This window comes from Hermetia illucens, chromosome 6 (genome assembly GCF_905115235.1).
Source record: "Hermetia illucens chromosome 6, iHerIll2.2.curated.20191125, whole genome shotgun sequence".
NCBI classification, from domain to species: domain Eukaryota; kingdom Metazoa; phylum Arthropoda; class Insecta; order Diptera; family Stratiomyidae; genus Hermetia; species Hermetia illucens.
Genome location: NC_051854.1, coordinates 88,800,668 through 88,815,698, shown reverse-complemented (window position 1 = coordinate 88,815,698; position 15,031 = coordinate 88,800,668). Strand labels below are relative to the sequence as shown.

Genomic DNA, 15,031 nt, shown 5'->3' with positions numbered 1-15,031 from the left:
ACTACAGAGAAGAAGAGGGTCCCCCTTCAATTATAGTACCCCAGGCATTCGTCAGCAGGTTTTTATTACACACCACAAGGGGGCCCCATGGCCCCCGATACGATGGTACCTCCTTCAAAAGCCAGGCACAGTTTGAGCCTGTTCGCCAAGTGAGTGGTATATGGGGATACTATTGCGCTTCTTCTTCTTCTTCTGCATAGATCGTTTCAGAAAATGATCCCAGGCCGGAGGTATCACGAAGGGGGGAAGAAATACGACGCGACCGTCCGACTCTTGAGGGCAATCTTTAAGATTGTGTGACTATCGTTTTCAAGTTTGCTCTTTTTTCCAGCTTCTCCATGTGCTTGGTCGTTTTGAGATCTTCTCAAGTAAGATGACGAAAAAAAAAAATGTGAACCACGAAATGAATGTATCCGCAAAAGAAATATATGGTCGTGATGGTTGTGTCTATAACTTGTTTTGTTGTTGTTAGTGTTGTTGGTGTTTTTGGTCTTCGATAGTTTTATGCGATTAGTTTACACGTTTTTACTTACTTCCAGTAACTAACTTTTAGTTAGTTGAAAACGAAGCCGAGAGAGGCAGGTTGACTGAGTTCTTTGTATATTCTTTCCCTTTTGTTGTTGTCTTGTCTTCTCCTCTCTTGTCTCATTCTTTTAATTGTTAGGAAATATTTATACATATTCTAGAAGAGCCTTGAGGCTGGCTGTGAATCAGTAAACGCAGTGGAGGAGATTCTGCTCAGGTGGATATGGAACTTATTCTTTTTGCTGATCTCTTATAATCAATTGAATGGGAACGAAAGAGTAAATAAAAAAAATCCTCGATTTTTGAAAGGAGGAACTTTTTGAATAGGCCAAAGTATGATCATTTTGGAATTTTTGGAAATTTTTGTAAGGTATTGTGTGTTGCCTTTCCTGTCTGGGATTTGGTCCTTCCTTTCGGGTACAGGCTTCCTCTTCTTTAAATCGTTGGTATGCTCGACGTGTGACTGATTCTTCTGTTGGGTTTTTGCATACCTGTCGTCTTCAATCGGCCATTCAAAAACTTGAGAACATTCTTCAAGACCCCTAAGTCAGATTGGATGGTCAGCTAATTCAATAAGAGCCGGGACACAAAAAAAAAGAGACGAACGAGAGGAAAAAGATAGGAATCTTTTGTTGTACCAACTTTTGATTTTTATGATGACTCTCTCGATGGTCGTTTTATCTTCTTGGATTTGGTTTTTTGACGGAAAAATGCAAATTCTTCTAACCTCTAACTAGAGATTACTTGAAGTTGATAGATGGATGCTACAGGTACTTGTTAGCATTGATTTATTGCATCATTGATCGCTTCAGCGTGTAGTTCAAGGATAGTGTGGTGTGGACTATCGGAGATTCTCTGAATGGCATGGAGTACCTCAAGGTTCCGATCTTGTAGTTGTTTTGCTTTTTCTTTCTGCTTTGCTTTGCATACGGTTGGTTGGGTGTTCCAAAACTTCCTCTGTATAGATTGCAGATTTTTATCATGTATTCAAATTGTTTGTGCACAACAATCTCTCAGATATGTATGTTTTGTGAGCATGAAACTAAATGAATCTTGTGAAATTGAAGGAAAAAAGATGGATGGATAGATTTTCGTGCTACATCCTGCAGTGGACTTGGAAAAATGTTGGAAATGCAACTTTATTGCTTTGAGAACATAAACACTTCATTTTCATAGTGCGCAAGCATAAGAAAGATAACAGTCGTTTAGTGTCTTGGCCGTTCTTGGCACTTAGAGCGTTTTTCATGTACCCAACTTGAATTACGTTTTACGATAAATTTTATTATACAAAGCAGCACATGCAGCAGCTAATAAAGTGTGCGCTTGAGCTTTCGTTTAGTTTCTGTGGGAACATTTGCATGAATAATTTAAATATATCTTTTTTCTTTCGTTTAATGGAAGTGTTTGAAGAATTCAGTTTAAGTACGGTGATATAACCCGTTTTGATGGGCTATTATGCAATATATTGGGTATGTGAATGTATAAAAGGTAATGCTTGGAGTTTAGTGAGGGGCGCCCTCCTTTGAGGAAGTAGCTCAGTGAATGCTTGAGAGGTAACAACTTGGTGTTGAGATTCTAATTTAACCTATCCATGAACGCTATCGCATCGGAATTTTAACTGATTCACTGATGATTCAATGTCAGATCCGCTATTGAAGTAAGTTTTTTGTATCAGATGAATCTACCTTGAAAATTATCTAAAGATGGAATGAAATCATACACAATTTATGGGATTCAACTATTGTAATTATTCATAAATACAAAACTAAACCGTCCAAGATTTTTTCACTCCCAACAGTATTCACGTTTTTCACGCCATTAATTCGTCACACTTGGTGGCATTCATCTTTGAGGGGCTACTTTTGACCACTCTGTCTAGTTCTACCGACACCTCCATTTTTATCCAATTAAAACTCTACCTTAGACACAGTTCAATCTTCCCGGTAGGCGCATAGTGCACTTGAATTTAATGTAATATTAAATCACATTACGTCACGATAATTAGGACCCACTGTAGGGAAAATGCACTTTTTCTGGTGCCACGAAGAAACTTGCACTGAGGGTACCATGGGATTTTGTTCGTAAGGTTATAGGCCATCAGATAGAGGTTAGACATTCATTAAGATGGTCTCTAGTGTGTATAGTAGTAGCTTGCGGTAATGTCATATTTAGAATATTATATTCTGAACTGAATGTGTTTTATGGAAAAAGATTTGCTTAATTGCTCAGGGAGTTGCTATCTAGAGTTTGTTGAGGGTCTTCCCTTCCATATTCTAAGGAGGGTAACCGAATGTTATAATTTATTGAAAATAATTCTTCAAAAAAATTAATAATTTCAACATCGATTTGCACTTTTTAACTTGCTCCAAACCGCCTGGACTTGTAACTCCTGTCTAACTGGCAAATTGCGGGGTAAGCACAAATGCAAAGAAGAATATCCATGACAAAGTGGGGTTCGATGCTGCGGTCAATTTAACTCGGCCATAGGACTCTCAAGCATTAAGTTACATAAACATTCCTGAACAATGAATAACAGCGAATACCCGGCCTAGTTTCTTCTGAAATTGCCAAAATTCATGCATTCGTAGGCAACAATTCCCAGAAATTGGTCAAGTTCTTGTCTCGTTCTTTAATTGAACGGCAGTAGCTAGCAAAGCTATTGGTCAAACTAAACCATTCAAATTTACTACAGCTAAATCTAAATTCATTTAATTTCCCTCCCCTTAAATTCAAACCATATTTCTTTTATCTTCTGTCCCATAAAGTTCTCAAAAATAAAACCACCTAAAATTTCATCCTCATCATCTCCATCCACGACTCTTTACCTTGACGATAAAAACCCATTAATTAAGGAAATTACGTATTCTAGACATTTTTAATGGAAAATGAAACAGGCAATTATATTTTATCGTTTAAATTGCTAAACATTGAACAAGTAAACGTTCAGACCGCTACAAAAATGTCCGTATCACGGAAGCAAACCGATCTGACTAAGCTCAAACCAGAAGAAAGGGTACTACGGTACGGTACTTACTCATTCACTCATTCACTTAGCATCATTATCTTATGTACCCAGTACCCTCTCATAAGAGAATTCGTGGAAAAACATTTTCGAGGAGTGATGTTTAATTGTTAACTTTTTTCTTGAAACATGTCGTTTTTTTGTTTGGAATCTCATAGCGCAGTTTTCAGTTTTTTCTTGGACCCGGACGGCATTGAAGGAAGAGACAACTTTTGGGGGATGGGTAGGCATTTAGGTGCGGAAACAAGATGAAGTCTACATCTTTCTTATGTCATTGAAAGTGGATTGTTAGTTGTTTGTTTTTTTTTCTTTCTTTAAATGCAAAGTGGCAGTAAATCACGTAACCTTTGATATATATTTTTTGGTTTGGTCACATGAGATCAAAGGCAGGTTTACAGGTGAATTTTTGCACTTGTTGGAGTGACTTTGGCAAGTGTAATAAAAACAGGTGAAACTGAAATGTGTTGGCTTTTAGGTTAACTTGTTTGGGCGGTGCTTTGGCTGTTGAAATTTGCCTGTCAAAATTTTTAACACCAAAGGTTTGATGTTCCAATTTTTTCTAATTTCCGGTTTAAAAATAGCTAGGCACCGTCTTTCGCATTGACCTATTGTATAGCGTTTGCTGAGCGGGTTTTGTTCAATTTGCTGAGGTTGGTTTTCAAATATTTTGACAGCGAAATTTTGACTGGAAACTTGGATAATACCTGGTTAGAATTCATCGACCTATTATGTCAGGATGCCGATAAGCTCGCGGAAAAGCTAATTGGTGCATCGAAATGATTAGTTGATTTCCTTTGAATTACCAGGGACACGTGTTTCGCCTTGTTGGTGGAAGTTTACGGTGGAGAATTTGGAAGAGAGGGGGTATTCTGTGTTACTCGCAAAAAATGGTCAGGGAAATACCTCTGAAAATAGCCTTAAATTTGATGTACCCATGATGGATTCAATAATGTAAGCTATAGAATTTGTAGATGCTGTTTTCTTGGCAGGATATTTTTTTTGCATTTGTGTGGGGGAGGGGGTAAGGATGTATTTATATGTGGAATTTATCCTGTCATTCAAACATTTGCGCTATTAATGCCGTCTTCCGGCAATAAGTTTCATCTGCTGCTGCCGCTGTCTGAAAAGTTTGAACTGTCGCTTCTTCTTTTCTATGGGCCGAAGGATTTAATCTCCTTTGCTCATCGGCTATTCCGTTCAACTTTTCCGGATATCAGTGCTTCGTGCAGGAAAAAAACCCGCATTCATATCTGCATTAATTAACTTTTTAGACTTCTATGCAGTGACTTATCTATTGGATTACTTTTTGGATAGATTACCAATAATTCCAAGAGCTAGTTATTTGTAGATTACCGTGCTTACATCACCGTTTGCTGACTGTCAAATTCGAATGTTTTTAGAACAAAGTCCCTTTGTAATGAGTTTCTTTGCTTTTTGTTTTTTTCTATGAAACATATCCTTTTCAGGTGCAATTTTGTGTCCGAGTCGTGTTGGATGTTTGGTTGTACCATTCTTACAGTTTGTTGTTTCTCCTCCTAATTTTTTCGAGAGCTAGACTTTCCGCCAGATCGTTTACTCTGGCGATCCCAAGGTTCCATTTTCGCTGGCCCCGGACCCAGTGTCGATATTGTAATCAATGATATTCTGTTTTATTCCATCAAAAATCTTCATTTGTCAATCAAGTGTCATATATGAACGTGCATTATCACGATGAAAATCCATATGGTTCATTTTTGCGTGAATTTTCAACCTTATTTCGGCGCGATCTCGGTAAAGTTGAACCACGTATAGACATCGCTATTGAAGATGACTTACTGCTTGTCTTGTATAATGTCCCTAATATACCATATGAGCCCTGGATTTTTAGAGTTGTCGTCTACATCATTTTCTCAATCTACGTACCAATCTACCTAAGAAGGAATCCTATGGTTTTCGCTTTTTTGCGCTAACATTTTTCCATCACATCAACACAATCCATTATTATTCCATCGGAAGTAAATGCCTTTGATATATTTGACTGTGCCCGAAATCCATCTTTGGCTTATTTGACATTGCCTTTTTAAAATTGGCGTTTCTAAACATTCCGTGGGATAAAACAGCTAGCGTAACACGGATCTCTTTCCTTGGCGTTTTTAAAAAATGTCATAATGTATTGCCACTTCAGCAAACATGTTTGCTCATTCTTGACGGTATCGAAGTGGTTTGGTAACCGTTTTTCCATTTCAAACTAATTAATAAGTTCCTATGTAGCCAGAAGGTGGGGAAAAGACCTCTGCCTTGGCCACCGAATCATGAGGTGTTACTCGATTTTCAAAAAAAGTAGGTAATGTTTGTTCTGAAAAGCAATCCAGGGAGAAGTCGATCATCAGATTGAGGTGAATAAGGGTTTTTCGCAGTCGTGGAATAGGAGATAGCTTGACAGATCAAATATTAACAGAAAACTTCATTCTGGATCACCTAAAAAATTGGAAAAAAATGTCGAAATTGGTTGTATAGGTCCCCGATTTTCATTCAATTGTTGCATTCAATCAAGTAAAGAAGGAAAACATTGATGAAGGGAACAAATTATTCCTGAAATACGCACGTGCAATGACAAAGGGAATAAATGGTTCCCGAAATATACAATTAAAAAATTAAGTTCAGCTAAAAACGGCATAATTTTCTATTGATTTTTACCAATATTAAATTTAATTGTGAACTCCTGAGGTGGGTTGGATGTCGAAAGTTTTGACAACTGGACTTGATGCAGCCTTTCACTAGATTTTCCGGTAGAAATTTCGGAATAAACACCGAATTTCCTTCTTCAAATCCCACTGCTACCATTGAAGTAGTAACGTTTTCTCTTCAAGTTTCAAATATCAAAACTGAAATTTAAATTTACTTCACACGTTCCTCTACCGAAGATAGAACTTTTCGTCTCATCGTTAACCCTTTCGCGACCTCTGTGCTTACACAACTCTTTTCTGAATATAAATTTACGCTAATTAACTAACTTTATGTTGATAATCAAGCGTTTCAACCTGCATCAAAAGGTTTCCTTGTAGCCGTTTTATCATCACTAGATTTTCTTCTCGAAACCTTGTAGATACAAAGATATTCTGCATGTTATTAATTATCCGATGAAAAAAAAAACATGTTTGAAATCTAAAAAATAATTTCCTGCACTTTGGAGCTTGTGACTTTTTGAATCATTGAAAGCATCCCAACCATTGCCATGGCTTCATTTGTTGATTTGACTGACCACACTACAGTTTGGCCGTGTCCGTTCATCTCTTGTCGTTCAAATAGATTCATTTCATTTGGATTTAAACACTTTTAATAAATGATGGGGTAATTTATTATCAGAAAAAGTAAAACCCAACTCAATGGAAAAAACAGTTGATTAGCAAAGAATAGAGAATGATAGAGTCAGAGACGTGATTTTTGATGCTGTTGTACTGAAAATACGGACCCCCTGACATGATAATTGGTTTCGCGTAATTTCTTGGAAAATGAAAAAGGTGTTTTGAACGAGGTAACAGAAAAACTTGGAAGTATATACAGTTGAAATGGGACAATACACTTGTTGATGGTGCAGAACCAATGCTGTACGCGTTGATTGTCATGCAAAATCAAGGAGAAAAACACTTTTTGGACAGGGGATTTAATGAAAGATTAAGTGGGCATAGAGTGGTGGCATTATAGATGAAAGTTGATTTTAAAGCAATTAAACGCTTTCTTGTGATGTCTACTGTTGCCTGTTGCTGACATTTAAATAGAGAAGTGGAAAATACCGTGCAAGTGAAATGAATTTTTAAGAAGTAAAGCGATTTTTGAAAGTTTTGTCAATTTTTTTTTATCATTTGCAAGTAGAGTAAGCCTTTTTTTTGGGGGTCAGAGTTGGTCCTTGCTTTTTATTTTGACCATTCCATTTAATTCATTGAATATTTTGGTAAATGCTGTTTCTATCTTTTTTTCCTGTTTCGGTCGCTGCAACTGGACCAATAAGAAACCAGTAGCCCTTATACAAAATTTAGATAAGTCGAGATGTATGCAAATAAGATTTGCTTCTTATCCTCAAGATCGCGCATACCCTCAGTCCGTTCAAGCTTGGGCAATGAATGTTTATGTATATTTTTATTATTTTTTGACAGAATTTTGGCAAATGTCAAAACTAATTTTTTGGCTATTTCATTGAACTTGTTGATGCTTTAACACCTTAAAACAATACCAGATGTCTTCAGCTTCCAAAAGCTCAACGTACTTTGCTTTGAATTACATAAAAAATAAATTAATTAACTAAATAAAAGTAAAATTCCACTGTTGCCAAATATTATTGTCTAATGCTATGAAATTAAATCCTCTTTATATATATATATATAAAAAAATATTTTACCATACAATTGTACAACAACAATAGCACAGCATCCCATGCTCGATTGTATCTAATCTGTTGATTATATCTAATACATTATTGTTTTGCTTCGCGAGCCTCTCCCCTGCGCCATACCGATCTTTTCCGCTCGTCGATCATTTGATTTTTACCAATAGTCAGTTATCCATCAAATCGGTATAAGAAACATCAAAACTGAAGACCGCGCACGAAATTGAACTACTAGTTAATTGGCTAATTGAATTTAGTAATGCCAGCAGGGAGGATTTCTTTTTTTCTTTTCATCTAGTTGATGATTAGGTTTCGGTGAAGATCGATTGGTTTGTTCACAGAGGATTTGGAGAGAAATTCTTTCTGAGTTTTTTTTTATAAGAAAGGAAGGATGGACGATGTATGATTGTCCGAAATATAATGTTTGAAAAAGGAAAGTAGAAAATTCCAAAAAAAAGAATATCCGAAAGTTCCCAGCACGATCAATGAAGATCAATTCATCTGCATGTCAAGATCAACTGCATCGTCGTTCATGTTTAGTTACACGTTGCAATTACAACTCATTAACTTCTAGACAATTTCATTTTATGCAAACACGACCCACTGCTGTTCGTGTGTTTCCCTTGGTGTTCTATTAAAGATCAATTACTGTGTATTTTGCGCTATTTATAGCCTATTCCAACTAGACCACGTCTAGATGTGGAACTCTAGAAGCGGCAGATCCGTCTTTAGTAAATATTTTTAGCGATGATCACTGTAGCCTAGTCGCAAATGATCCGCTGGATGCTGTGAAAGCTACAAGCATCATAAACTCAAACAATCTTGCTCTGAAACCAACATGTGGTGATATTTTTGTTCCAAGCATTTGTTACGATCCACCAATAATCATCGTCATTACCATTGAGCTGAATCAAACTGACGCGACGACAACAAACAGCTGCCTGACTCATTAAGCCTCTAGATCCATTTTGCCTAAAAAAAAGTCTACTTTATATCATTTCTCACAATAAAATCAAATTAAGGTTTCCAGATAAAATATTGCCTTTTTATGTGTTATTTCAAGAAGCGACTTTGAGATCAATTCAGAACTTTGGGCTTTCTTTTTGAAAAATCGCCGAATTCGTTTCACGCGCAGAATATGCTAAATATAATGCCATGCGAATTTGTTGCCATTGTCTACTGTGTTAGCCGCTTGTTTTTCAGAATTCTGGAATTGTCAGTTTGATTAAGTTTACTCATTGAATGAATTGGTTAGCGCGAAACTTGATTTATAAACTATAGAGTGCTTTAATTTTTATGCGTAAAGTGGTTTGGATTGAAATCGATGTTAAAGAAATTCAGATAAATTATTGTTATTGGGATGAAGACGTGAAAATTATCAACAGATGTCTTTTATATTTCAATAGGGAGTGGATATAAAAATGGGAAATGATTGGGAGTGAAAGAGTCATAAAGGTCGTATGGGACGTGTGCTCATTGATTCTGTTTTGAAGGTTGATGAAATTTTTATAGAATTATGATCTACAGTCAAATGTTTAGCTCGATCGTTGTCCTTTTCATAAAAGTGGTTTTAGAATGTTATCCTATTCATAAAAGCAGTTTTTTGAGATCTTTCTATTTATAGAAGTAGTTTATCTACTAGTTCTCTCATTAGAAAAGCATTTACGTACAAGCGAGTTATGATTTATCTAAATGGATTGAAGCCATTTTGTTTCCTTTGACGTCTTTTCCATTCGTTGAAGTTGCAAGAAACCTGGGCTTTTGAATATGCAAATTTAGTTTGATTGAATTCTTGCTTGACCTCAATATAATAAATATCATTTCTATTACTAGGGGGTATCCGAATAGCTTAGTGATTAAAGCACTAGGCTGTCGTACGACAGCAGTGGGATTTGTATCGTGACGTGACGATACCAGTGGACTCAGTTGTCAATGAGTACCTGAGCTAAATTAGGGTAACAATCGCGGGCGAGCACAATGCTGGCGACATTGCGCAATATAGGGTACTGTAATCCTTTTCTAACACATTTCACTAAAGAATGAACAGGAGACACTATTCTTAATTTTTTGTTGGTTTTACTTCTTTTAAAATGTCCTAAAAAAAATAATAAAAGTAATTTTTTGAATTTTACCAATTAAAATGTCGTCTCATTCGAAGAGCCGCCATTTTGTTTCCTTTGGCGTTTTCTTTTTTGTTGTGTGAAAACAATCTTATTAGTATTAAAATTTGTCCCAACGGACGGTTTTGATAAACTTCCCAGTTGAGCGTCCACAGTCTGCGTCTTGCCGTAATCGTAAAGTGGTATTTTCTAAAATATTCCACGATTGCTAGGATTGCTAGTCTAAAGGATTAAAATGATGGCTATCTGAAGGCCAATCTCCAGCAGCGATAAATTTGAGTAAGTAGGTTCCAACCAACGTTGAGTCGATTTCTCTTTATGTGGCAGTGCTGAGTCTTACTGGAATATCTAGTGCTTTTCTCCGAAGAGGGTTTATTTAGTGGCTTTACTGCTTTCTTTAAAACATCATTTTGGTAGTTAGAAGCTCGAGTTTTGACCCTTGTTCATAAAAATGCAACTGTTATCCGTTTGTACGACACTCCCGGCCAAACTATTGTGGAAGCTATCATTTTGACGGTTCAAATACAGTTATCGTCAACATTTTTGCATCGGTGAAGAGAAGAGAGAATTTTTCGGTAACTGTCGCTAACAGCTGTGCGCTCCGAGCTTAAGGTCATCTTTTCTGATGCGTTACCTCGTCCTGGGTGTAATTTTCATCTCCGAACCCATAATTTTTTTTATAGTGGGGATTCCTGTTATCTTCACAGCAATTAACCATGGTCTGGTGCAACTTTCGACTCTTCTGCTTTGAACCTGACCTAATATTTCATTTTTATGCTTAAAAAGTCAACAAAAAATCAATCCAAACCGGTCAAGGGGTCGGAAGTGATTATCTCAAAATGGGCCGTGATTACAAAAATTCCTCAAAACCGAGACAGCTCTTTCGAATGATGTACATATTTGATTAAGTTGGGTGAAAATAAGACCACAATAAAAACTAGAAATTTGCTTGTCAATTCAACAGATCACGCGAAAATATGAGGTTATTTGGAGTGTCTCTTCACCAGCCTGATACGTTACGCTAGATAGAGAAACACCATTTGTACCTGAATGCCTAGGCAATAACCTCTCCTTTGTGTTCGACTTCCACATTCTCGTTTTTAAGGTTTTGTGTAAACACAAAACCTTATTAAAATCGGTTTACTGTCTGTCTGTCTGTCTGTCGGTCACACGCATTTTTTTCGGAGGCGGTTATAGCGATTGACACCAAATTTGGTGGAAAGGTGGGAACTGTGAACGCTCACGCATACAGTGAATTACATCCTTTTACGTCGAATTTAAGGGGGGGTCCCCATACATGCAAAAGGGGGGTGTAAATTTTTTTTTTCATCAAATATAGTCATGTCGGGTATCAAATTAAAGGTCTCGATTAGTACTTTTCAAAGGCGATCTTAGTTTTTACATTCGTCGGAAGGGTGGGGAGGGGGGGGGGGGGGAGTTGAAAGTGATCACTTCTTTAAGGGGGCCATTCTCAGAAACTACCAAACCGAAAAATCTGAAAAAAATCAGGAGGCTGCCACTACTTGGTGCCTGGGCTCCGAAATACCTTCCATGTCGATATCTGTTTAAATAAAGTTAATAATAGTATATTACTACAATTTTCTGTAATTGGTTAGAAACCCGCCTTAAGTTCATTCTAGTACCATGAAATTTTGCAGTGGTATAGGCTATAATATAGAGCATGATCTTACCAAGTTTGGTGGAAATCGCACTATTACTAACAGAGTTATAATACCTCAAATTTGTTGCTTTTTTGAAAATTGAAGACTATCAATGTCAATATCACCTGAAAGTGGATACTCTCACATAATATATGGATATATTACGTGCTACGTACTAAGAAAGACACAAAACCTTTCGTACCTGAAGCGTCCAGCTTCCGGTTTCCCGACTTGTTAAGTCATAAATGTGGAAAATTTTGGTGTAACTTATCCCATATTTGGCGATTTTTCCCAGCTATCTCCGAGTTAGATTCCTGTCAAGAAAATCGAAACAAAGCCAAGTTTAATACCGCTATTTCAATCCGCAACCCGCTTGCACATTTTCGAGATTCATTTTCGATTTTTATTCAGATCTGGGAATGACAGATTCTCCCTAACAGTCAGCGACATTTAGTTTAGTCTAGGATTTTTTTGAAATATATAGTTTAGACTTTATAGACTTGTTTAGACTTTATAGACTTGTTTAAACTTTATAGACTTGTTTAGACTTTATAAGACAGTTGGGCCAATATCTACGAAAAAAATGCTATAACTGACACTGTTTTGCTTTTAAAAACGAGTGCTTACCATAGAAAAGGGTTCATGCATCTCAAACTGTATCCCAGCATATTCAAGCCATCTATTACATACTTCAAAGATACAATTTGTCACATCACCACCATATATGTTTTCCTCCGCAGGCAAAGGGACTTCTTACCAATCACAAACACTTAACAGTTATGGCGCCACAATTCAAAGAGTCATACCGGGCTAGTCTCACTAGTTGATCTATCGATCGATCAGTGATCGATCATACGAAACGGTAGTTTTCTACGTTTGGCGACACAAGTTATCATCAATGCGTACATATGCGTACTGTACGTGCAGTGTCGCGTCACGTTGATCAGATCCATATGTATCTTGTAAGGTATTACCTTAGAAAATTCCAGGCATTATACCGTCGCGATCGCCGCCTTTTTATCTTTCTCCTGGGGCATGATAAGTAGTATATAAGTTTTCTTGAATTGTCTGTCTATGCAGCCTGCGACCAAACATTTCTACATATGTCGTGGATACTGTTGGAAAGTGTAATTCTCCTCCTCAAACATGCAATGGTTCACATATATTCAAACTGTACGCATGATAATCACTTTTCTTCCTTGTAATGAGCGCTATAAGAAATATATATGCACTTGTTTGTGGTTCAGTACATTTTCTAAGTAAATTGAAACCGGCTTACGATTTTATTTACTTTTTGTTTTTGTTATTTTTCACTGAAAAGTTCGACACGATCACTGCAGTCGCCGTTGCATTGCAGGATAAGTGCAAGCGAGTGATACGTTGATCAGGCTTGGTCTTTTCGCATGTGATCTTCACTCTTGCCTTCTCTGCATCACCGGCATATGGTGTTCAATTGGAATCGATGTGCCTGCTGGACTTCGTCGTCACGGCCACCGTCGCGTTTCTCTAGACTCCTGAGACGCACACCACATAATACATTCATCGATCAGCGATCGTGCAAATGCAATTTTGCTTGGCAATCAACAACCTGCAGTGGATTTCCTCTCATAGTTCGTCCAGGAATAACTTTCATAGCATCGAATTTTCCCACCATTCTTCTCAGTATTCAGTTCTTTGCATGCTTTTGAATTGCTAAGCCAGCTGATCGGATCCAGGTCTAGTCTGACCAATGAGCAGCACATTGAATGCCATCGTCTTTAATGATTCAGTGCAAAATGAAGGATCGAAACTTATTCGATAGTCTAGAGTAAGTCTTAACTCCGGGAAATCTGCTGAAAATCAAGCTAGGTCAGAACCTTTTCCTTTCCTAATCCAACTAGACTACTACGGGGAGAGGGAAAGCTAGTTCTAGGCATGTTCCTACTGCAACCTGGGAGAGTAATAAATTGTATCTTTAAAGTCAATTGCCTTCTTGCACAAAGCGCGGACACGGAGTCGAAAAAAACAGAGCCTCCACCACTAAAAGATAATTGAACTTTAACAAGTTTTGTGGTGGGCAAAGAAATTGTGTGTTGTGTCGATCGATCATATTGCGGAATGCTAAAGAAATGCACCGCCACGCTGTTGAACATGAGAAGAGAGTGTACGCGGTAAAGGCTCTGGTGCGATCGCACAAGTGATCAACCTGTATACCAAGCAACCTGTAAGTGCCTGGGACCAGAATGCCATTGCATCTTGCTGGTTGCTGCAGCTTTTATCCGCACTTTTACGTTGATCCGATCCATGATGCCTATTGAGGATCATTGATCGTGCAACTCGGTATTGTTGGCAAGATCACTCAATGCTGATCGCATGGATCTATACGAATGCGTATATATTAATGTTCAAGAATGGCGACAGCATTTTATTTATAAAGTAATTCGATCACAGGAAAATCGGAAATGGTGACCACTTTTTGTACAACGATCCAGAAATCCAATTGAAAGATGACAACAATTCAGATAAGAAAATCTTAAGAGATAGCGACAAAATTCACCTGGTCGCGACTATCTGGTTGTGATGTGTATCTCTGGTATATTTTATTAGCCCTTCCTTTTTTATTCAGGAGAATCTGGTACAATGTAGTGTGGTCAAGTCGGTTAGAAGCTTTCTTTTCGGTGATGAATTATCTTCACTTTGGACAGATGGTGAGGGTATCTCGCAAGTTTCCTGCGAATGAACTTCTCCGAAAAGAATAACTAAGTCAATTTTTTGGCGATGGTTCAACTGCATGTACAGCAGAGTATGTACGTTTTGCAATTAATTGACGATGATGAGAATCTTAATCGGTATCCTTTTTCGGTAGTGTCAAAGCAGATGACTGGCTTTCAGACATGGGAAAGCAGCTGCGACATTGCAATCTGATTATCACACTATCATCGTCAGTCCTCGAATCACATTTCTTGTAACCCAGCATGGCCAAAAGAGTCTTAACATTTCACTAAGTAGCCGGCATGGCAAGAAACTCACTCAAGCTTAACAAATCTAATATTTATAAAGCAATTTGGGGTACATGTATTTTATTTCTTCTTCTCCTGTTGCCTCCTCGGGCTTTGATTCGAATTTTTTCATTACGGAGCGCTGCTATTCACTCCTTCATTCACTTGACTACGACTACGTGAATTTAATGCCGTCTTCTTGTTTGCAAAATAATCCTAGCAGAAATCATCTATTTATTTTAGCTCATCGTTTGACACCTTTAAGATGAGATGATTAAAAAAGTAAAACGAGCGAAAAAAAAGGCCAAATGAAGAAAAAAACATAGAATGATACGCAAATGACTGTCTTAAAATCATGGAGC

General features: G+C 37.4%; 1 protein-coding gene across 1 annotated transcript in view; it reads left to right on the top strand.

The window, feature by feature from the left end:
• Positions 1 to 15,031, top strand: part of LOC119659380 (neurogenic locus protein delta) — a 92,454-nt gene that overhangs the window by 26,139 nt on the left and 51,284 nt on the right. The window lies entirely within an intron of this gene.